The following is a 25,126-nucleotide window of genomic DNA, read 5'->3' as shown; positions in this document are numbered from 1 at the left end:
AAGAAGATATTTGTTTAATAATTAAATTAAATTATTTTATAGATTTATTTTAATATTATATATATGTTTTTTTCAAAACAGACAGTGTTCATCATCATTACAAAAAACTCACCATGACTAAAAAAACAGAAAGAAGGAAACAACAAAGAAATGAGTATTAATTGAAGAAAACACAACAGCAACATTTAAATCTTGCGTTAAGAGAACAAAATAATTTATTTAAAAACTTTCTGAGGCTAGAAACAGTGCGCATAATGTGGAAAGTAGAAAGAATGACTCAAGAAGAAAGAACAATAACAAGAAAAAATGAGAAATTAATGGGAAATTATGTTTTCAAGAAAAAATATATGGTAAAAGGAGAAAGAATCAGTTTACTGAAATAAGGAAAAGAATGCTTTATAATAGAGTTGTCTTTAATTTGTTGAAAGATATGAGGAAATATAAAAAAGATCAGCATTTTATAAAAAGAAAACTATTGTTGAAACTCTTGTTGAAAAGGCTTTTGAATTAAAAAGGAAATTATTCATTTTAGTATAAAACAGAATTCGATCATTAGATAAGCCAATACATTTTACGAAGTCCAAACGTAAAAGGAAGAGAGTAATTAATAGAACTAACTTTTGTGATGTTTTTTTGGTTGAATGGAAACACAGTTCAAGTTCAGAGCCTTTTTTTAATGAAGAGAGAGAGCTATTTTCAAAGCAATACATTATTGTATGCAGTTGATACCACTGGTGGTGCTTATGAGGTTAAAAATGGTTGTCCAATTGAAAAAGAAAAAATGGTTCCTAGAAATGTAGAAGAAGTGGTAGCTGGAAGACGTACTAAAGCCCCAGTGTATTCTTGGGATTGTAGTAGTATATGCAGTATACGTCAGGAATCTATTGATATTTTATGGAATTTCTTACGAGAGTATAGTAAAAAAGTCTTAAACCAAAGATTAAGATGTTGCAAGGACTATATCCTTGCAGAGTGAGAAAAAATACTGGTTTGCAAGGTCATTATCTGGCTTGTCTTTCTAGAAAAGTATGTCAAAGTGTTTTTCATCATTTTAGAATGTTAGCAGTACATCATTCTCAAATGCGGAAGTTAGTCAGAAGATTGTATTACGCAAAAAGTCCAGCAATATTTTTAAATGAATTAAACAGTGCTCTTGTGCATGGCTCAGTATCAGATGTAAAAAAGTTTGTGATGAAATAGAGTTTTGTTACTTTTGTCCTGAAGATGAGAGTAGACAAAGTGAGACATTAATAGAAGTAGGCGTTGAAGAATACGTGGAAAAGATTAGTACAGAGAAATTTGAAGAAGAAATTACAAAGTTTAAGGTAATTTCGTGTGAAAGGCCAAATTATACTTGTTTTTGTTGTTGATGAACTCACTATAAGATTCAGACTAGGACTGTTGATCTGTATTTAAAAAGTGAAAAAGAAAATATTGATAAGTGGAAGGAATTTGCAACTTATTTGTTGGTAGAGGATTGCTTTGATTTAGGTACTAATCAACATATATGTAAATATTGTTATAACAAATTAGACGATAATAAAATGCCAGGAAGAGCTGTCCATAATGATCTGGAGTTGGTAGCTATTCCTCAAAAACTGATGGATTTAAACACGTATGAGTCTATTCTGATTTAATCTGTGCATCCGTTTCAGGCTATTGTTCGTATGGAGCCTAAAACAGGTAAATTGCCTCACACAGATTTACAGAGAGGATTAAAAGGAAGAGTTGTATATTTACCTCTAGATTTAAAGAAAAATATTGAAACTATTGGTGTAGAGAAAGAATAAAGCGAACCGTTAATTATTCTAGTGAATGGTGTTCCTACTAAGAGTAAGAAAATCTGGCAGGAATTAGTGGATGTCAGGAAAGTGCAAAAGGCAACATTGTATCTTATAAGAAACAATGATTACTACAAGAATGTGTATGTGGAAGAAGAAGAAATACTTTTAGGAGATGTTAGTGAAATGTCAAATGGCAATTTGGGAAAGTAGACATGTCCAAGAGTGAAGAAATATATGAACATTATAGTGTACATCCTTTACATTCTAAAGAAGTGTTGGGGAATACTCTTGAATTATTCCAAATGAAGAAAGCAAAGGGAAATCCCTTGAGTGTTTGGGAAAAAAGATTGGAAGCTTTTTGTTTTCCCCAGTGATTGGTTCAGAAGGATGCTTGGTGAAGCATAATAAAGGAAATCTGATTAATCACAGGAAAGTGAGTTGTGATACTCCTGATAAAAGAGAATTTTACTATTTAGCACTTTTGCAACCCTTCAAGCCTTGGCGTACAGAACTAGAACTACTTGGAGATTTTGAGTGCAATGAAGATTCTTTCAATGCATGTAAAGATAGCATTGAATGCACAGTTTTTGCAAATTATCTGAAAATGTTGAATGAAGAAATCGATCAAGAAGCTACTATTGCAGTTGAGATTGCTAGAGAAAGTTCTCAAGATAGTCAAAGTTCTGCTCCACTGAGTCAGGATCCACTAGGATAACCGATTCTTGAAAATCAAGCAGCCATCGCCATGAGTGAAGTGGAAACAGCAATGCATCAAGCTCAAGAAGATATGATGGACTTGGGAATCTTGGAAGAACAACTAAATAATGAACAGAAAGAAATATATCAGCAAGTGAAACAACAGATCGACCATGGTTTTCTTCATGAAAAGAAATAATGCACATGCACATCATTTCAACCTATTTGAATGTATGTCAGTGGTCAAGCTGGTACAGGAACACGTTTCTTAATTAACGTTTTGACCAGTTATATACAGAAAATAACAGACTCCGATAGGTCTTGTGTTGTAACTGCTCCAACTGGATTAGTGCAAAAACAACAGTTGATGGACAGAATGCCGAACAATGTCATACATTCACCCCAGTACAGAGATCTGGGCCTAAATCCATCATTTTTTTTTGCTCACCATGCCGTTCCAGTTTGAACCCAGCCATATGCAAATCAGTCTTGCCCCTGTGCATCATGGGAACAGTCCAGCCTGAACTGCCAAGTCAGGTCCTCCCTGGACTGGAAACAAGAATCCTAGGACCGGTTTCGGGGTTTCACCCCTCTTCAGCCAGGATAGCTTGATTTCAGTGGCATGGAGAGCACGGGACTCACGTCTGAGCATACCCGTCCCACTCGGGGTGACAAATGCAAAAACAACAGTTGATGGAAAGGTATGCAGAACAATGTCATACATTCACCCCAGTACAGAGATCTGGGCCTAAATCCTTCATTTTTTTGCTCACCATGCCATTCCAGTTTGAACCCAGCCATATGCAAATCAGTCTTGACCCTGTGCCTCATGGGAACAGTCCAGCCCGAACTGCCAAGCCAGGTCCTCCCTGGACTGGAAACAAACATCCTAAGACCGGTTTCGGGGTTTCACCCCTCTTCAGCCAGGATAGCTTGATTCCAGTGGCATGGAGAGCACGGGACTCACGTCTGAGCATACCCATCCCACTTTGGTGACAAATGCAAAAACAACAGTTGATGGGCAGAATGCAGAACAATGTCATACATTCACCCCAGTACAGAGATCTGGGCCTAAATCCATCATTTTTTTTGCTCATCATGCCATTTCAGATTGAACCCAGCCATATGCAAATCAGTCTTTACCCTGTGCTTCTTGGGAACAGTCCAGCCCGAACTGCCAAGCCTGGTCCTCCCTGGACTGGAAACAAGCATCCTAGGACTGGTTTCAGGGTTTCACCCCTCTTCAGCCAGGATAGCTTGATTCCAGTGGCATGGAGAGCACAGGACTCACGTCTGAGCATACCCGTCCCACTCGGGGTGACAAATGCAAAAACAATATTTGATGGAAAGAATGCAGAACAATGTCATACATTCACCCCAGTACAGAGATCTGAGCCTAAATCCATCATTTTTGTTGCTCACCATGCCATTCCAGTTTGAACCCAGCCATATGCAAATCAGTCTTGACCCTGTGCCTCATGGGAACAGTCCAGCCCGAACTGCCAAGCCACGTCCTGGACTGGAAACAAGCATCCTAGGACCGGTTTCAGGGTTTCACCCCTCTTCAGCCAGGATAGCTTGATTCCAGTGGCATGGAAAGCACGGGACTCACGTCTAAGCATACCCGTCCCACTCGGGGTGACAAATGCAAAAATAACAGTTGATGGACAGAATGCAGAACAATGTCATACTTTCACCCCAGTACAGAGATCTGGGCATAAATCCATAATTTTTTGTTTCTCACCATGGCATTCCAGTTTGAACCCAGCCATATGCAAATCAGTCTTGACCCTGTGCCTCATGGGAACAGTCCAGCCCGGACTTCCAAGCCAGGTCCTCCCTGGACTGGAAACAAGCATCCTAGGACCATCATCCCCTTTGGTATCGCTTTGTTTGCCCTAAGTTGGCAGGGTATGCCCAGACGTGGGTCCCTTGCTCACTTTCCCACTGGATTCAAGATAGCCTGGCTGATGAGGGTTATGAACCCGAAACCGGTCCCAGGATGCTTGTCTCCGGTCCAGGGAAGACATGGCTTGGCAGTTCGGGCTGGACTGTTCCCATGAGGCACAGGGTCAGACTGATTTGTATATGACCATGTCTGAACTGGGGTGGTGGAGTGAGCTAAAGAATGATGATGGATTAAACCCTAATCAGTTGACTGGGGGTGAGTGTTTTATTTGTTCAAACGCTCCGTCCATCATCCCCTTTGGTATTGCTTTGTTCACCCTAAGTTGGCAGGGTATGCCCAGACGTGGGTCCCTTGCTCACTTTGCCACTGGATTCAAGATAGCCTGGCTGATGAGGGTTATGAAACCAAAACCGGTCCCAGGATGCTTGTCTGTGGTCGAGGGAAGACATGGCTTGGCAGTTGGGGCTGGACTGTTCCCATGAGGAATAGGGTCAGACTGATTTGCATATGGGCATGTCTGAACTGGGGTGGTGGAGTGAGCTAACGAATGATGATGGATTAAAGCCAGATCAGTTGACTGGGGGTGAGTGTTTGATTAGCTCAAACACTCCGTCCATCATCCCCTTTGGTACCAACTGGATTAGCAGCACACAACATTAAAGGAATTACATTACATCGTTCACTAATGCTACCTGTAGAGCATGACAATAAATTGGAATATCACAAGCTATCTGCAGAAGCTTGTTATGAAGGTTCAAGAGTGCTAAAGAAAATGAAACTTCTGATTATTGATGAGTTGAGCATGGTCTCAAACTTAATGCTTTCCTTTGTGCATTTAAGAATGCAGCACATTTTAAAAACAGAATACGATGTGTTATTCGGAGTAAAACATGTCATAGTTTTTGGTGATCTCCTGCATCTTACTCCTGTAAAAGGACAACCAGTATCCAAAACACTTCTGCATGAAGACACCAGAAAGTCTTTGGGAAGCGTTGGAAACGTTAATATTTGGTCATATTTTGAATACAAAGAACTTACTAAAAATATGCGACAGGCAAATTATGTAGATTATGGAACCATTCTTCAAGATATAAGAATTGGAGTATTGACAGAACATGGCAAACAAGCTTTGCAAAGTCGGCTACTTACAACCTTGTTTGCAAATGAAAATATAGTTCCTGAAAAAATATACAAGAAAATTTCAGATAATAAATGTGCAATCTGCCTAATGCCAACACTGCAAGAGTTTTGTACATTCAGTGAAGAACTTTTAAAGCTGGAAAATGAACAAATAATAAAAATGGAAGCCATTGATAAAATAGAGCATGAAGGAGTTACTATTATTTTAACAAAAAAATTACAAACAAAATTGGATTCTTTGGAAAAATCTATATCTAAAACTGCTGGTTTAGAAAAAAATATTTATATGTATGTGTAAACTGTCGGGTAATTTTACGGCGTAATTTGAATGTGGAAAAAGGTTTAGTAAATGGAGCAGTGGGAAAAGTGGTTGAATTTGTCAATTATCAAAAAAGAGATGGGATTGAATCTTTGAAAATCAAAATTGATCAGATTGAAGAAGTAAAGCAAATTGCTTATTGTTCTGTTCGTTTTTTGCTAGTTAAAGATTTGTATGTTCGTAGGAAACAGTTTCCTCTTTCTATAGCATATGCAGTGACTATTCATAAATCTCAAGGTTTAAGTCTAGACAGTGCTTTGGTAAACAATGGAAGTACTGTATTTAAAGAGGGTATGGCATAGGTTGCTTTGTCCCGAGTCAGAACTTTATCTGGATTGTATTTGATTGATTTTTATGAGAGAAAGATTAGTGCAGATTGAAATTGTGTAAGAGAGTACAATCGGTTAAGAAGACTATATGCTCCCAATTTAGGTGAATATCCTGTTTATAAACTATGTGTAGTTGGTCGAAAACGGAGATATGAGAAAATCTGTAGTGAAGTTAAAGAGTAGAAAAAATATCAAGATAATGTTGAGATTCTAAGCAAAAAGAACAAGGAGAGTATTGAAGAGATTGTTGGATATCAGTTAGAAAATAGTTCAGGTATCAACTGCTATGCTAACGTAGTGGTAAATGCTGTATTTTTCCTAGAATATCTGCAACAGCAAATTATGGAGCTTTGAGAAAAAAGGTTTTGTTTTTTGTTGCATTAAATTTTCGTAAAATTTAACACTGATAAAAGTAAAATCCAAAGTGTTTCTGATATTCGGAATCTTCTGGATATATGTAGTGGTTCTACGCAATTTACACAGAATGTGCACAAGATGCTCAGGAATTTCTAATGTATATGCTTGCAGTATTGGAAGATGAAGAAATACAAATTGAAAATCTATTTGGACTTTGTTATAAATGGGAACATGAATGTGCAAATTGTAGATTTACTTCTACCACTAACATAGACAATGAGAGATTCATATATTTGACAATACCAGACTGTAAAACAGTGTCTTTCAACAAATTAGTTAAAGCAGCAAATCAAAACATGGAGTGTAGCCAATGCAAATCAGAAATGTTATCAACATTATTTATAGAAAGATTTGGAGAATATATAATTTTAATGCTACAACGTTGTACAGCTGATGGAAGAAAATTTGAAACTTTAATTAAAAATTTTGAAGCAAGTCAACCATCACTATCAGGAAGAACTTTTGTAGCAGTAGTAATTATTTTCCACGATGGACCTTCTAAAACAGCTGGACCTTACTAGTCTATTTAAAATGCAATAAAGGATGGACATATTGTAATGATGCTCATTTGTTTTTTAAATATCGTTTGCCTAAGTAATTACCAAATTCATACTTAAGATTTTTAAAGCCAAAGTTCTAAGAACATAATTCGGCTTATTGGGAATAAGTTAATAGGTATTAATACCAATACTTTGAACAATTTCAGTATGAAGGATTTCAGGAATATCATTTGGCCTAGAGGAAAGATATTAATATAAATTAAGCAGTTTTTCTGAGATATTCTGACAGCAAATATATTAAAGAACATCATTTAGAGTATATGGAAATTACAGAGAATTGTTGATTGAATTATTGTTTATCTTCTTTGATATTATACTGACAAAATTCTCTTAGAAAGAAGCATTTTATATATGCGAGACTTGTATTATATGCTATGTTATTGAGGATGTTATTTTTATGCAATGTGCAGAGATAGTTGACTATGTTGAAAATATTTTTGAAACAGATTAGTTTTTTTTTAAACAATCTTATTGATTGGTTTGATTTTTGCCAACTAAATTATTTATATAATGGTATGTAATGGTAAAATTATGTTGTGTTGTAAAAATTATAATATTATATATTATAACTGGTTTTTTTCTTCTCTTTTACAGATCCTATTCTAAAGTTCAAACGTTTTTTAACTTTACAATATAACAAACAACTGCAAACATGTTTTACAATATGTTGATATCTACTACTGTAAAGGTAAGGTAAAGTAATCCAAACACTATCCATCCACTATTACATTCATCCCGGCACTATTCATACACACCTTTAAACACCTACTCACTGCTTATTCATGTTAAAACTATGTCAGGTATTAACCATTCAGTCCACCAATCACTATGTTACTGGTAATGCAGGTTTTAAGTCATTTTCTACTAGCATGTATTAATTCAACACCTCTGTCAATACCCAAGCATTTATGCATTTCCTCAGGTGATCTCCTTACAATACTGTAATCCTTCAGCAGAACTATGTCCTTATCTAATCACTACACCAAAACACAAGCACTTATAAACTCTCTCTGCTGTCAACTACCAGCACCTCTAGCTATCCAGTCACTGTCCATGCATATGCACAATAACTCAGATATTAAGACATGGAGTGCTCCAGTCAAATGTGCACAATCTATGCAGGCCCCTAACCCCCAGCAGACTACTGATTCACCCTTGCAATAAGCCAGGTAGTATTTATGCAGTGCCCCAATCAGACTGTCACTCTCTGTCCACTCCTGCAATCATCCTGACAGAAGCATGTCCTTATCTAATCTCTTTGCCAACACAAAAACACTTATAAGCACTTATAAAGTCTCCTTGCTGCCAACTACCACCACTCTAACTATCCACTCAGTATCTATGCACTTGTAGAATGACTCACTTTTTAAGATACGCAGTGCTAGAGTCAAATGTGGACAATCTATGCAGGCCTGTTAACCCATGCAGACTACTGATTCACTCTTGCAATAACCCAGGTAGTATTCATGCAGTGCCCCCTGCAGACTACTGATTCATTCTAGTACTAACCCAGGTAGTATTCATTCAGTGCTCCAATCCGACAGTCACTCTCTGTCCACTCCTGCAATCATCCTGAAAGAACAATGTCCTTATCTAATCTATGTGTCAAAACACAAGCACTTATAAACTCTCCCTGCTGTCAACTACTCAGTAATTAAGACATGCTACACTCTCATTGCAGTACTCTAATCATCCAGTCACTACCCATGTACTCATGCAATGCCTCACACCCTAATACATACACTGCTACAATACCATGTGCACTATCAATGCAGTCCTCTAGCTATCTACACGCAACTCATTCACACCTTCATTTACACAGGTACTACCCATACAGTCCAGCAAACATACTGTCACTCCCCATACACCTCCAGTCACCCAGTCAGTACCCTTTACTTATCCAATCACTCCGCCAAATCCCAAGCAATTCCAAATTCACTGTACATTCTCCTTGCAGTACTCTATTCATCCAGTCACTACCCATGTACTCATGCAATGCCTCATGCCCTAACATATGCACTGCTACAATAACATGTACACTATCCATGTAGTCCTCTAACCATCTACATGCTACTCATTCACACCTTCATTTACCCAGGTACTACCCATGCAGCCCAGCAAACACACTGTCACTCCCCATGCACACTTCCAGTCACCAAGCCAGTACCCTATACTTATCCAATCACTCCGCCAAAACCCAAGCACTTTCAAATTCACCATATACTCTCCTGGCAGTACTCTATTCATCCAGTCACTACCCATACAAACATGCAATGCCTCACGCCCTAACATAAGCACTATTATAACAACATGTGCACTATCCATGCAGTCCTCTAACTATCTACACGCTACTCATTCACACCTTCATTTACCCAGGTACTACCCATGCAGTCCAGCAAACACACTGTCACTCCCCATGTACACTTCCAGTCACCAAGCCAGTACCCTATACTTATCCAATCACTCCGCCAAAACCCAAGCACTTGCAAATTCACCATATACTCTCCTGGCAGTACTCTATTCATCCAGTCACTACACATACACTCATGCAATGTCTCACGCCCTAACACAAGCACTACTACAACAACATGTGCACTATCCATGCAGTCCTCTAACTTTCTACACGCTGCTCATTCACACCTTCAGTTAACCAGGTACTACCCATACAGTTCAGCAAACACACTGTCAATCCCCATGCACACATCCAATCACCCAGCCAGTACCCTATACTTATCCAATCACTCCGCTAAAACCCAAGCACTTGTAAATTCACCTTATACTCTCCTTGCAGTACTCTATTCATCCAGTCACTACCCATGAACTCATGCAATGCCTCATGCCCTAACACATGCACTGCTACAATAACATGTACACTATCCATACAGTCCTCTAACCATCTACATGCTACTAATTCACACCTTCATTTACCCAGGAACTACCCATGCAGTCCAGCAAACACACTGTCACTCCCCATGCACACCTCCACTCACTCAGCCAGTACCCTATACTTATCCAATCACTCCGCCAAAACTCAAGCACTTGCAAATTCACCGTACCTCTCCTTGCAGTACTCTAATCATCCAGTCACTACCCATGCACTCATACAATGCCTCACACCCTAACACATGCACTACTACAATAACGTGCACTATCCATGCAGTCCATACTCTCATGCAATCACTCTGATGATTTTTCTTTTTTTAGCCAGTAGATGTGGTTCCGTAAGAACCATTTTTTTAGAAACGTTTTGTTTCTAACCTTTTAAACTTTTAAAATGGTTTCTTGAAAAAAACCAAAAGCGTGTTATAAAAAAAATTAACATTTGTGCGCTTTCAGACCAGCAGAGATCACATCTATACATTGTTCACCAAAGCAGAGCTCAGTGGCACACTTAGTGCAGCTGACAGAAGCATTTAGAAACTCTGGCCTTGCTGCAGGTGGTGTCGCAGAAGTTAAAGGTGTACTGGGATCCTCAGGCCTTGCTGCAGGTGGAGTCCCAGAAGTTGAGGGTGTACCCGGGTCCCGTTGACTATCAGCATTCAACTTTCTCCTCATTTCCTCTCTTGTGAGGTGCACTGGCTGGATGGTTGCCATGTGTTTCTTCATGCTACTTGTTCCACAGGAGTACTTCTTCTCAGACTCTCTAGACAGCACTCTTTGGCAAATTATGCATGTAACTTTTGTAGCATTTACCTTCTTCTGACCCTCAAGAACACTAAAAAACGTCCAAACAATACTCTCTCTTCTCTTCCTCTTCTCCTGCAGTCTCTGTTCCTCCTCCTGCACAGCAAGTGCATCCACTTCTACAAAATTTGAAGCCATAGTGCATTCAAAATAAAGAAACACACAAAGAACTATTATTATATAGAGAATAAACAAACAGGTCTTCTCTCTATGAAGTTGAAAGAATAAGGGAAGTATCAGAAGGATGGATACTCCCTCTCTCATAATTAAATTGATTTAAACCAATCAGATTCCTTTATTCTCTTGCTGACATGAAGTTGCGTATGGTGCGTGCACCCGTCATGCACCCGTCACGCACCAATCGCGGACCCGCGAAACATATATATATCGATATATACTATAATTGGAAAGTTCTATAAACCTTTCATAAGTATATTAGGAAAACTGTTCATTATAATATCATATTCTAACTTTTGATACTAATTTTTTCAACTTTACAATTACGCCAAATTCACGACTTCTGCGCGATATCGGCGCGATCACGGCATGACCCCGGAAACACGTGCGTGGAGAATTTGCGCACAGTACGCGCCTACACCGCGACTTTCATAACTTTACTTTCATCAAAATTATATTACAAATAATACTTCGAAAAATAATTTACAATTAATTTTAGCCAAACACTCAAACGAAAAGTTTTATTTATAATTAACAAATTCCGGCAAAGTCGCGACCTCAGCGCGATTTTTCAAAATGGCTACCGGAATGCGCGTAGCCATCGTGCAGGATGCGCGAAGGGTGCTCGACTATATATGTACATATATATATATTGAAAATAAAAAAAGATAGGATTAAGGTATACTAGACTTAGAAACTTACTTTTAAAAAACCTTTGAAATTCACTGAAAAAACCACAGGTTTCAGGCACGTTATAGTTAGAAATTAGCATTTAAAAAACCTTTGAAATTCACTGAAAAAAACATAGGTTTTAGGGGTGTTATAGCTATTTGGACATTTGACTCGCACAAAACCAGTGAAATTCCCCCGTTATAGTTAGTTCAGCTAACTATAACTCGGACCCCCCGCAATGTACTGCTGATGATGTCACATATTACATCACTCATGACATGGTCAGTGACATCACTGATGACATCACTGATGACATCTCAAATGACATCACTGATGACATCATCCATGTGATAATTTGATGCATCTTCTCACACCCTAATATAACCTTTGATACACCCACTCTAAATTACAGGCTGCCATTCTCAAAACCATAGACACTCCAACATTAATAACTACATACCCACTCACTGATTCCCGGTTACTCAGTACAGGACTATCATATGCACTCATACACCTATATAGACACTCACACACCACCACTCATCCATAGAGGTATTCACACACCTAGTCAGTCATGCAAATAATTAATCACACTGCCATTTACTCACCTATACAGTTATACACACACCAGTTCAATTACTCATACAAATGCTAGCACATTCTTATGCTCTTATACAATCACTGATACAAGCACACACTCATCCATACAGAAACTCTCACAATCACACACTCTCACTTATAGCCATTTATGTACTCCAACACACATACATACTGCTTTTCACATATGTAGTTACTCACACATGTACCACTGAGATATACATTCACTCACTAACACACCCATACACACACTCACCCACCCATACAGTCCATCACAGATGCACTCTTGAAACCATGCACCCAGTAAATCACCCACTCACACATCTATGCACAGAGTCACACACACCCCACCCACACAAACACTCAGGCACCCATACAGATACTCAGACAACCAATCAATAACCCATATAGACACTCATGTAACTATTCACAAAGAAACTTCTGACCTAATAGACATAGAAGATTGATTCAAAGCAGCAGGACATCCCCAAACAAAGGATGGTAAATGCAAATAGATGTCAATTGCAAATGCATACATGATGATAAAATATCATATAACAACAGCATTATAAATAAATACATATTTAAATATATAGCTAAAAACAGGTAGATATACATTAAAAAGAAGTAAATTCATAAAATATGAAGTAATCTTTCCATCACTGAATATTTGTAATCAAATACCCATGAGTGTATACCTATAACAATCTATTCGCAGAGCTAGCTGCTGCAATTATTACGCCCAAGTGGGCCTAATAGAACCATCATGTCTATAAAATCAAGTGCAAATACTATAAATATCGGTGCCACCATATATGCAAATGTGCAAAATTAGTGCAAATAAGTTAAAAAAAGGGAAAAAAGTTAATAAATTCCAGGGGAAGCAGCCAAATGTTAATTTTGATTATTTACAAGCAGATAAGATTCAGTACTGTATATTCATATATTATAAACAAGTAAAAAAAATCTTCACTGGAGTTAAGACCCTATGGTGTCTTACTGTCTAACTCTAATATATTCCTGGTTTCTAACTGTCTAAGAAGAGCCTCACGGTCTCCACCTCTTCTTAGAGGGGGGACTGTGTCTACCACAAAATGTTTTAAGACACTGACATCTTTATCATGAGACTCTCCAAAATGCCTGGCAAAGGGGTAAGCCTGATCACCATTGATTATTGCTCTCATGTGCTAGAGTATCCTTTTGTGTACCTGCAACTTGGTACTACCAACATAGCGCAGGCCACAAGGACACTCCTGCACATAAACCGTAAAATCGGTTTTGCATGTTAGTTTTTTATCAATGCGTACAGGTTCCTTCTTGAATGGAGTTGTATACTCCAATCGATTTATCCCGTATTTGCAGGCTTTACAGGTGGAACACTTTCGAAAACCCTTGCTTGTGTCCAACAAAGTTACACTCGATCTCAACTCGGGACTACTTTTCACTAGCGAGTTACTCATAGATTTAGCCTTCCTGAATGTGATATTGGGTGACCTTGTTAACTCGCTACCCAATATCGGGTCATTTTTCACAAGTATCCAGTTTTTATTTACTATCCTATGGATAGTCTTATGCGGGTTACTATAAGTCAGGATAAGTCTCGAGGGTTGCTCCGTTGTTTTTGGTAACTCAGTAGCTTTTGTGGTTTTACATACTAGAGCCTGTGATCTCTCCATTTTATTGGTTTTTTCTATGGCTAGATTTATTTCACTCATAGAATAACCCCTAGCTAAAAATCTCATTTTACTCTCATGTTGTGCTTTTGCACACTCTGAGTCAGTGCTACAAATCCTCCGTATTCGCAGCATCTCCCCATATGGGATGCTGCGAATTAGGTGTGCAGGATGGTGGCTTGTAGCATGTAATGTTGCAAGATGTAGGTTTTCTAAACAATCTGGTCTCAAGATTATTATTGACAACCATTATTTCAACATCCAAAAAGAAAATGGATTCCCTACTGATCTGACCCATAAAGTGTAAATTTAAGTTGTTAACATTGATCTGTTCCATAAAATGGAGGGCACCCGCTTCGGTGCCCTTCCAAATTATGAACAGATCATCAATGTACCTATACCAGTGCATAACATGATCAGACAAAACATCCGCAAACATGATTTTTAAAACCATCTCTTCCCAGTAACCCATATGTAAGCAGGGTTGCTTGGGGAAAAGCAAGCCCCCATAGCCACGCCTCTTACCAGATGGAAAACTTGATTCTGGAAAAGAAAATAGTTATGATCAAGACAAATGGAAATCATGGACAGTAACATCTTATTGTGTTCATGGAACAATAATGGACGAGTATCTAAATAATACTTTATCGCCTTTAGACCATCTCTATGATTGATACTTGTGTATAGAGATGATACATCAAGTGAAATTAAGAGATACTCCTGTTGCCCATTGATGTTTGTCAGCTTTCTCAGTAGGTCGCTAGTATCTTGCACATAGGAAGGAAGATTTTTTACATGATCCTGCAGATAAAAGTCAACAAATTTAGATACGTTCTCCCGTATGCTTTTACAGGCTGAAATTATTGGTCTGCCTGGTGGAGTTTTTACACCTTTATGAATTTTTGGTATAAAATATACCACAGACATGACTGGATGATCATTCTTTAAAAATGTAAACTCATCATCAGTAAGAAGACCAGCACTTTTCCACGCAATCAAGTTAGTGTACAGTAAATTCCATGAGGACTTGACAACCAACATGGTACTGCGACGATAGCAATCTCAATCATTGAGTTGTTTCAATTCTTCATCCATATATATATATATATATATATATATATATTTATATATTTATACTTCCTAACCGGCAGGACCACACTGGTCAATGTTCCTCACGATAGTCGCCGGATGGCATGAAAGACAAAACACACTCCCAGAGGAATTATAATCTGCTTAATTTATTAATAAGAATATAGAGAATACAATACCTGGCACGTTTTGGTCCCCCTGGACCTTGGTCACGGGATAAGGTTACTTAGTCCATCATCACTGTTTATACTCCCCGCTGAATGATCATCAGTTCCCCCTTTTTCGCCTTTTGCTGCTGGTACATGATGGGGGATATGTAGAAGGAAGTGGAGGAGAGAGGCGTTAGCCTTCCTTGCTTAATGCCTCACTCCTCCACTTCTGTAATGCATTTCTCTTTGTTTCGCCATCCTAAGTCCAGTTTTTACCTGGTCTTAATTTTTGCACCTCCTATGTACCCAACCCTTGTACGTAGGAGGCAGCATCAAAATGAATGGGTGTTGCGATGAAATGCCCACCGCAAAACCCACTGCCCACACCTTTCATCCTAACCATGAAGTGAAAGGGGGCCTTATGTACACAGCGTTAAGCCACGTGAAGTGGCTTAACGCTGTCTTGTACATAAGGTGCAAACCCCTATCACCACCCCAAAATCACCAAAGGTTATGTTTTGGTGGCAATAGGGGCTTGTACATATGCCCCGGTGTTTCTTATACTGTGGTGGGGAATTTTCATTAAGTGTTCATCGTGCTCCATGCAAGTTTTGCTTGAAAAGTGCTGAATAAGTCAACTGCTCGTGCTTGTGCAAAATTGTGCAAAACTGTATATAATTGTGTAACTTTGCAATGATGGTGTTACACAATATTGCACACAGACAGGAGACACAGGACCAAAGGATACAGCAGAATCCTATATAGGAAGGAAGGTAAGAGGGTGCAAGGGAATGGAACGGAGGAAACAACAAAGTGTACAGAATGAAAGCCTGGGTGATGGAACAATAAGGTCAATTGCCAGATTCTTGTGTAGTGTTTATATACTGACTTTACCTCCCTAGCCCCGGAAGTTTCACTCCTGATCCAGAAAAATAATGCTTAACAATAATCACACTATCATGGTTTAAATGATCTTATTTTCCATAACTTGAACACATGACCTCCTCAAGAGATAAACATGGCTCTAAACTCCCCAAGGAAATCTCGTGCTGCCATAACTAATGCGCCCTTAAAATTGATATATTGATTTTTTTTCTGTTGATTGAAGACATATGCTCACTATATTTGGCCAAAAAATGAACAAGGAAGTGTGCCCATATTCCCTCAAACATGTGTCCTCTTGTTCCGAGACAATGAGAGATTTTCCAATCCTTGTACCTACTATATTTTGTATAGCCATCCCCCGTGTTTTGGCAGTACCTCCTTTCCCCAAAGTGCAGTGAAAATCTGCTTAGATTTGCGCAAATCTAATGTAATCTATTTCCTCCCCTGGAGTGCAATGGATTGGTCTGTTTATTTGATAATCCCAACAAAACATATGCTGGGTATCTAGGTATTACAGCCTCAAACATCAGGTCTAGTACATCCACAACTCCTGCCCAAAAGTTCTTAAGTTCCAGACACTGCCAGAGTAAGTGCAGCGGAGCACCTGTGCCCCACAACCGTGCCAGCATGCGTCTGACTTGTGTGAATTCATTTTTATAATTTAGACATTGTGTGTTACCAGTATGCTGTATTTTTTTTCCTTACTTCCTTTCCTGCTGCACTTCTAGATATAGAGTGGATACAATGCAATATCTGTTCTCATACTTTCCATCTAAGAGCCCGATTACGATGTGGGCTGAAACAACTCCGACCGTCCGTTGGAGCCCTTTAGACCACATTGTAATCGGCTGGTCAGATTTGTTTCCAACCAATCAGAATCAGATTTCCGAATGGCATCCGATAGGTTTGGATAGCTCGTCCACCATTCGGAAAGCCTTCAGTAATCCCTCAGCCGTCTCTTTCTGGCCAAGGGATTATGATGGCAGATTCCCACAGCCTTTCTGTGCCAGCCTTTCTGACACAGAAAGGTTTTGGGAATCTGTCTTTGAGGGTTCCCAGCAGGGCCCCCATGGGTGCTAGGCCACCAAATTGTGGTCTAGGGGGCACCCATGTGGAGAAGTGTGGCTCAATGATTAGAGCGGCAGACCCTGATGCAGAGGTCTAGCCCGGGACCAGGGTTCAATTCCCCGCCTCGGCGGGTCTTGGGCTCAATAATTCCATGGACATGATAATTCTCGCCTCGGTGCCTATTCCAATCATGGAGTCCCACTCTGCAACTCTGGGCAATAGCTTTCTTAATCTCCACAACGGCCCCCACAACGCTAAGGATGCCTGGCCTCCACCTTGGGGGTGCCCAGGAGTGGATGCCTCACAAGGAAAGCCAGGATGGGTTCCACAGCGGTATTCGTACAAGCGCCTTGAGACCCTTGCGGGTGAGTAGTGCGCTATACAAGTATCAATTTACAATTTTATGGTGCCCCCCTGCTGATCCCTGCACCCGGTGGCAGGCAACCTGAGGTGCCTGCCACAGGGTGCAGGGATGAACTGCACCTCTGCTCTTTACAATGAGAGCATGCATTTCATTCCGAATGTATGCTCCCATTGTAAAGTCCAGGATTCCAACATACTACTTGCTAGGCTGGAACCGACGACAGGAGGTCGGTTGGTTCCAGAGCCCAAATGATGTTGGACGGACTCTGGTCCATTCGACATCGTAATTGGGCCCTAAGTCTTAAACTCAGTTCTGTTTCACCTCTTTTTGACCCTCGTGTGTTCTCTATCATAGTTGTGATTAGCCCTTTTTTAATGCATGTGATCGGCCGCCTAGGATAGTTTCATGGATTTGCGCTGAATCTAGTGTCAATTCCTTTCATCTTTATAAAAAACCCAAAAATGAAATACAGTGTATCACCTGCAGCAACGACTTAAAAACAATAGTCTTAAAATCATAAACAATTTGAAGGTCAGTTGATGTGCCTAACTGAGCAGCGAGGCCTTTCAATCAACAAACCAAGACCCATAAAACAAATGTTTAAAAAAAAACCAAAATGCCTAGAAGTTAATCCAACCATAATGCAACCAGCATGATCAATTCCAAATTTGAGAAAAACAATGCTTGCTAACTGGCAAGTGTCAGTGCAACTGAGCCTATGGCTCAGAAATCCAGGATCCATAAGACTCATTTCTAAAGCAAAATACACTTGATGAATCCAACAATAATAATAAAATAGTATAACTAAAAGTAATAGTAATAGTAGTAGCAATAGTAATAGTAATAGGCAACAAGGTCAAATCTATGGAGCCAAGTGGTGAGTGAAATCTAATATACACTTAATTACATGTGTGGGATATCCTACAGTGTTATATCTGTGCATGCATCAAAAGACATTAAAAACATCACTGTAGAACTATAGGCTGGTGCCAAAAGGTGCCTTTGCATTTGTAGGTACATATGACGACTCAAAAGTAGGGCCAGATGGTAAGGGAGTACCATGAGACCCAAAATGCTGCGGACAAAACTTTGGCCTGGTCACCCCTCCATTGATTTTCTTCAGCTTGCTGCCGCTTTAAAAAAATAACTTACGTTATAGCAGAACTGAGGGCAGCCTAAGAGCTGTAGGTAAAATAATGCATCCCTGCACTATTGGTACCATAAATGCTTGTGAGACTTGCTTTAGGAAAAATAGGAAAAAAGATCTAAAAGGTTTACAGGAAAATAAATTACATCAGGGTTTGTTCAGACAGCCTATCGCATGGGCAAACCGGTGCAGAACTATCCAAAGTGCTTTGGGACTCTGAGAAACACAAAATCCACTTCACTGTGTCAGACCTGAAATGGAGAAGTGATCTCACCCAGCATGTGTGTTCTAAAGTTAAATACATAACAGGCTCAGCATGTGCTAAAAACATACTGTCATCTCTAATAGAGCTTTTGCTAGATTCAATGTGCAATCTTTCAGATTGACAAAGTTCTTGAAAGCTAAGCTTAACCTCCTGCTTGTCATTTTTAGTAAGGGTGGACGGTGAATTGAACATATTGCACAAACTTAATTCATTAAAAGTCTTGAAAGTGTGCCACAACTAAGCAATTGATAAGCCCTTCTCTGATTTGAGACAGTGCAATGGTATGTCCCTATTCAAATTGGTCTCGCTGTTGGCCCAAATACTGACCCAAAGCAGGAGTGGGTTCAGCTTCCCTTTATCGGTGATATACTGTAGGCTTAACTCTGTATGAAAATCAAAATGGGAACTGGTAGGAGGGAGATGGATGAATCGTTTAAATATACAGTTTTCCTCCGTCAGTTGAGGAGTAACATTATGATATCCCCAAACGACTGCTATGTACAGAGCCCCAGTGACACAGTGAGAGTTATATATATTCAGGTGGGGAGAGATGGTCCCCCTGCCCATGATCTGGGGGTGATCCAATGTTTCTCCAGCTGACCTACTGAGCTCTCAGGCATGATTTGCTAACCTGTGGCTGCCAGGAGTCTGTGGAGTCAAAGAGAGATGACACTCACTCTACTTAGGGGTTGGCTACTGACCAACAGTTTAGAAACATTTTCCTTCCTTGGCCACAAACTGCAATCTGAGACTTCCAAAAATTGTTGATTTGGTCTTATTTATTCATGAAAGTCACAAAGGCCTCCACCAATGAGCAAACTACTCTCAAGCTCCATGCCATAAGTAACACATCACCTACATAGAGTAGCACTGGAATGGGCAAATTTACTGTACTCAGGATATCACTGTGGCAGTAGCCAAAAAGGAACTCAGACGGTTAATGTAGATAGCGGGTCAAAATGCAACCTTGGAATGCTCCTCTAGCTAAGGAAAAGATGTCTGACATTTATTCCGCAGGGCCAAATCAGACTTATCAGTTATGTTCTCATGGAGGGTATACAAAACGTTCACCAGTGCAACTTCAGCCCCCAAATCAAGCAGCATTAACCAGAGTATGGTGCGGTTAATGCAATCAAATGTTGTCAAAAGATTCATAAAGGCCAGGCATAGTGGCCAGCAGTACCTGACGATGGTATACTTGCTAACAATCAAGTGCAGGTGAATTCACTGTTGCACTGTACCCAGTCCATGACAAAATATACATTGATGGGGACAGAGGATATTATTTTGTTTTGCCCAAAGTCTCAAATGATTAAAGATCACGCTTCCCAAAATCTTGACAGTACTGTTGTAAAGGAAAATAGGGCTATAGTATTTGGGAACTATGGTTGAAAGGGCCCACAAACGGGGGATTTTGTTGCACAGTTACCTGTTAAATATGTTCATGGGCAGGGGGCCCCAGAGGTCAATCTTTAATTTGATTAGGTCTATAGGGGCCTCATCTGGCCATGTGGCTTTACAACCAGGGCTTTGCCTTACGGGCGCTGCCACTTTCGGTAATGTACCAGACAATGTAGGTGGATAATTCAATTTATCCCAAAGTAGCTCACCTAGGCTCTTCTCTTCTACTAGCTTATAGAGGACTATGAAATGCCAAACCCAGTCCAAACCCGGTACATTACAGCTCAGGAGGAAGTTGGCCAAAGCACTCCTTTCCCCAATACTTTTGACCATATCCCAGAGCACCTTACTAGAGAATACTGCATTTTCTAAGGGTTCACAATCCCTTTTATTCAGGTCCTCCTTCTTTAACTTCAGGGTGTTTTTATATAACTTCCATGCTTCACTGACCACAATAGGATCTTTTGGTGTAACTGTGAGTGGCTTCCTTAATCAGCGGTTAGCAGCTGAACAATGCCTGTCGAACCATCGTGGTCTCTCCTGAGCACACCGAATGGGCTTCATCAAACTACTCTTCATACATGAACATAGATCTTCCTAGTGGGCTAACATGATATTCCCATTCACTTCTGCAAAACAGTTAAAAAATATGTTCAAATGGTTCTTCAAAGGTAAAGGTGGTCCCTGGTTCCTCCAAATACCTTTCAAGCATAAGCCATCATTGTAGTGCTGTGTAACAGATATTAGCTTAGCAGAGATGTTATGCCCTGAGCGGGCGTGGCTTGGCGCCCGCGAGCGTTGGCGGCGCTCGAGTGAGGCTCCGGGGCGGTGCCGAGAGACAAGCCGGTTCCTGCTTGTAAATCCTGGAGACGAACGGCTGAAGGAGCGTCGGAACAGGCCCTGATTCCACTCGACATCGATGGAAGTCTTTTCATGCCTCCGCGACGCTATAATTGGCGCTTGTGAGTTCTGCCAGGATTTTCTCGGCTGCAGCCGCCATCTTAGGCTCGCCGAGTGACGCGCGTTGTGTTGCGGATATTGCACCGTTAGTTCAGCGCTATGAGTGCACGACACCATATACTCCTAGTGGGCTCATAATTTACCCTCTTGACTGTTTCTCCTTCTTCACAGCGAATTTCTGCATTGTTTGCCTTCTATTTGGAGCGCTTGTCATTTATATAGCGCAACAACAATGTCCCTTCATGAAGCGCCCTTATTTCCTATGACTGCTATTGAGCTGTTTTTCAAGTCATGACTCTATCAGCGCCCTATGTGGATTACTCTCTGACTTCCCTGCAAGTGGTGAATTTTTTCAATGCAGAACGCCTGGTTGCTTCTCTGCTGTCAATGCTACTATTTATTGCAGGCTCCTGCGAGTGTGCGAGGAGACATTCCATTTCATCTCCTGTCAACTTGCTTGAGATCACTTTACATTGAGCGGTGCTTTGATGTCTACTTTCTGCAGTGTATTGCCATATGAATGGTGCCTTGGTCTAATTGTGGACGGCTTCTTCTGTTTTTCCATGGACGCCTCGGCGACTGTTTACACCTGAGTGCTGTGGAGATGGCTGCGTTCCCTTCGTGACGTGTTCGGCTGCCCTCGTACTCCTGCTGTGCTCTATCTTGGGTTGTCTTTGTTTTGGCTTCCTGTGACCTCTACTGTGTCAACCATTCCATGGCTTTGTCACATGGGTAGACTCAAATCAATGTCGCATCCGCCTCGTTCGCCCAAACCTCAGATTGTGAAGAACTCCAAGGTTTTCTCTGCTTTTTCACAATTGGAAGACTCTCTTAACTCGTCTGGCTCAGATACACCAATCCATCCTTCCAGGCACTCGCAGGATAATTCTAAATCTAACACGAAGAGGCTTAAGTCGAACTCCCTCTCACCCCCAAAGCATTCGGGACCAGTATCCATGGAATTATTGTTAGAAGAAATAAGATCCTTGCGTCCTTTCATGGAAGAGACTAATATTAAGCTCCAGGTCCTTACGGATAATTGGTCGCAAATGGAAACGAGGGTAACATCGATTGAAAAATCTGTTCAGTCGTTCCAAGAGACATCCTCTGTTGTCTCAAACCTGAAGTCTCAAGTCTCGGATCTTCAACAACAAGTGGAGCAGTTGGAAAACAGAAACAGACGCAACAATCTTCGTATTTATGGCCTAGTTGAAGGACTCAAGGGGTCTGACCCAATCACTTTCTTCAAGTCGATCCTCCCCAAGCTCCTGCATCTGCCACAGGACAAGGCCCTCAACATTCAACGTGCTCATAGACTGAGTCGGCCACCTTCTTCTGCTTCTTCCTCACAGAGGCCCAGAGGGGTCATCATCTACTTTTTGGAATATACAGATCTCTTGATGGTATTGGCGGCGGCCAAATCCTCTCCGAATCTGACTTGGTCTGGCTCGTCCCTGTTCTTTGCACAGGATTATGCTAAGGCCACCGCCAATCGTCGTAAGGCTTTTCTGAGCTTAAGAGAAGACCTACGTGCGATGGGAGCACGATACGGCCTTTATCACCCGTGTTTATTCAAAGTTACCTATAACAATAAGACTACAACCTATGAAGATCCAGTGCGCTTACAAAGCTTCATCAATGCGCACAAATCATCTACCATGGATGCCTCTGGACCATCATCCTCTGCTCCTGGTTGACTAGTGCTTTTATGACTCTCTTATGGCAGTTGCTTTCTTTTTTTGTTTGTTTTTATCCTGTTCTCTTTCAGAGACTTTCTCTTGGTTGCAGTTAACCTGAGTCCTTCTGATTCTCCGGCTATCCACTTTGCCGGTTCTTTATTGTTTATGCATGATGGTTGTCCCTTGTTCTACTTGCTAGTCATGGTTTCAACATAATCTCCTGGTATGTCTTAATCCTTTGTTCTTCTTTTTCGTCTTACAGGAATTTGTTCGTGTTTAATGATGTCTCCCGGTCCTGGATGTGCTGCCTCACCCATGTGGTTCCTTCCCTCCTCCACCCTTTCTCGCACCCTTCCTTTGTAGGTATGTTCTTTCTCTATTCCCTCATTTGTCTTCCCTGTGCATCCGATGATTTTTCCTTCTATTCCTCCCTCTTTTCTCTTCCCTTGTTCTTATTCTTGTCCACATGTTTCTATCTTGTCTTTCTACCTCTGTTCGGAACCTTTTGCTTGTGTAAGAGTTGCATTTCCTGTTTTTCTAGGTACATTTGTCTCTCAACTTCTTCCTTATTTCTGGCTTCCTGTTTAAATTTTTATATTGTTTCCTTATATTCTTCTTTTTTTGCTAGTGCTCATGCTCTCGTCTACCCTCTTCTCTTCTTCTATTTCAGCATATTTACACTAGTTTTTCTTCTTTCTTTATGTCTTCTCTCCTTTTCATGGGTTTTTCATTCATTAGTCATGTTTTCCACATTCTTTGTGGAAATGTTATTGTTATGTCATTAAATATATTGTCATGGAAAGTGAAGGGTATTAATTCCCCGATTAAACGTCAAAGGATTTTGTCACACCTAGCCAAATTGAACGTTGATATTGCATTCCTCCAAGAAACGCATTTAACTGATGTAGAATCTGTTAAGCTCAAACGTGGATGGGTGGGTGAACTCTTTTACTCGCAGGGTGATGGCAAACGGAATGGTGTGGCAATCCTTTGTCGCAAGTCTCTCCCATTTCAGGTTCTTACCCAAGAATCGGATGCTTTTGGTAGGTGGGTTTATGCCAAGCTATCACTCAGAGGTGTTCCAATCTCTCTCCTTAGTGTTTATGGCCCAACCACGGGTGAACCTTCTTTTTGGGCTGATTTCTCTCCACTCCTAACTAAATTTATGGACCACAATTTTATTCTGGCGGGGGATTGTAATCAACCTCTTGATCCCTTTGTTGATAGGATATCCATGGCCCCCTATATTCCTAACAAACCTCATAAGCTGTTTAGCCATGCTATTTCGCAGCATAAGTTAGTAAACTCTTGGCGTCTTTGTAATCCAAAACTACGGGAGTACACTTTTTATTCTCCCTGTCACCGCTCCCAGTCACGGCTAGACTATGTCTTTGTCTCCCACAACCTTGCTCAATCACTTTTACATTCCGAGATAGGCCCGATACTGCTTTCAGATCATGCTCCTGTTCTTACAAGTGTTGATGTATTCCCTAAGATTGCTGGCCCCAGAAGAAGGAACATACTATCTGGGATGCTTTTAAAGCAGCAGCACGTGACTTTATTATTAGTTACGTTGCGAACAAACGCAAGACTGCTCGACGGTTCACCAAAAACCTCCTTTCAGACATTAAGAGATTGGAACATGAATATTTCACCTCCCATTCTGCTGATAGCTTGACAGCCCTTGTTGCTGCTTGTATTTGTTGAAGTCCACTGCTAAATTTTATGGGGGTAGGAACAAAGCAGGGAAGCTCTTAGCTAATTATTTGAAGATTAAACATAATAAGTTAAATATTGAATCTGTTTATGACTCTGATGACACCTTGAAACACATGGATGTTGATATTCTTGCTGAGTTTTCACATTTTTACGAGACTTTGTACACATCTGAAACTCAACCCTCTCCCAGCTCCCTTGCTCGTTTTTTCTCCACCATTCACACACCATCCAATTTCCCCCTTGACCTTTCCTCTTTAGAATCTGACGTCACACAAAAGGAATTGCTCACTGCATTGCAACATCTTAAACTCAATAAGGCTCCTGGCCCTGACGGCTTTACCGTCGAATTTTACCTTCACTTTTCTAAGTTGTTGATTCCACGATTGCATTCCCTTCTTCATACCTTTATTGCCCAAGGTACTTCCTCAGGGACGTTTTCAGAT

This window comes from Triturus cristatus, chromosome 5_2, assembly GCF_964204655.1.
Source record: "Triturus cristatus chromosome 5_2, aTriCri1.1, whole genome shotgun sequence".
NCBI lineage: Eukaryota > Metazoa > Chordata > Amphibia > Caudata > Salamandridae > Triturus > Triturus cristatus.
The sequence above is the reverse complement of the archived record's forward strand: the minus strand, read 5'-3'. Positions refer to the sequence as shown.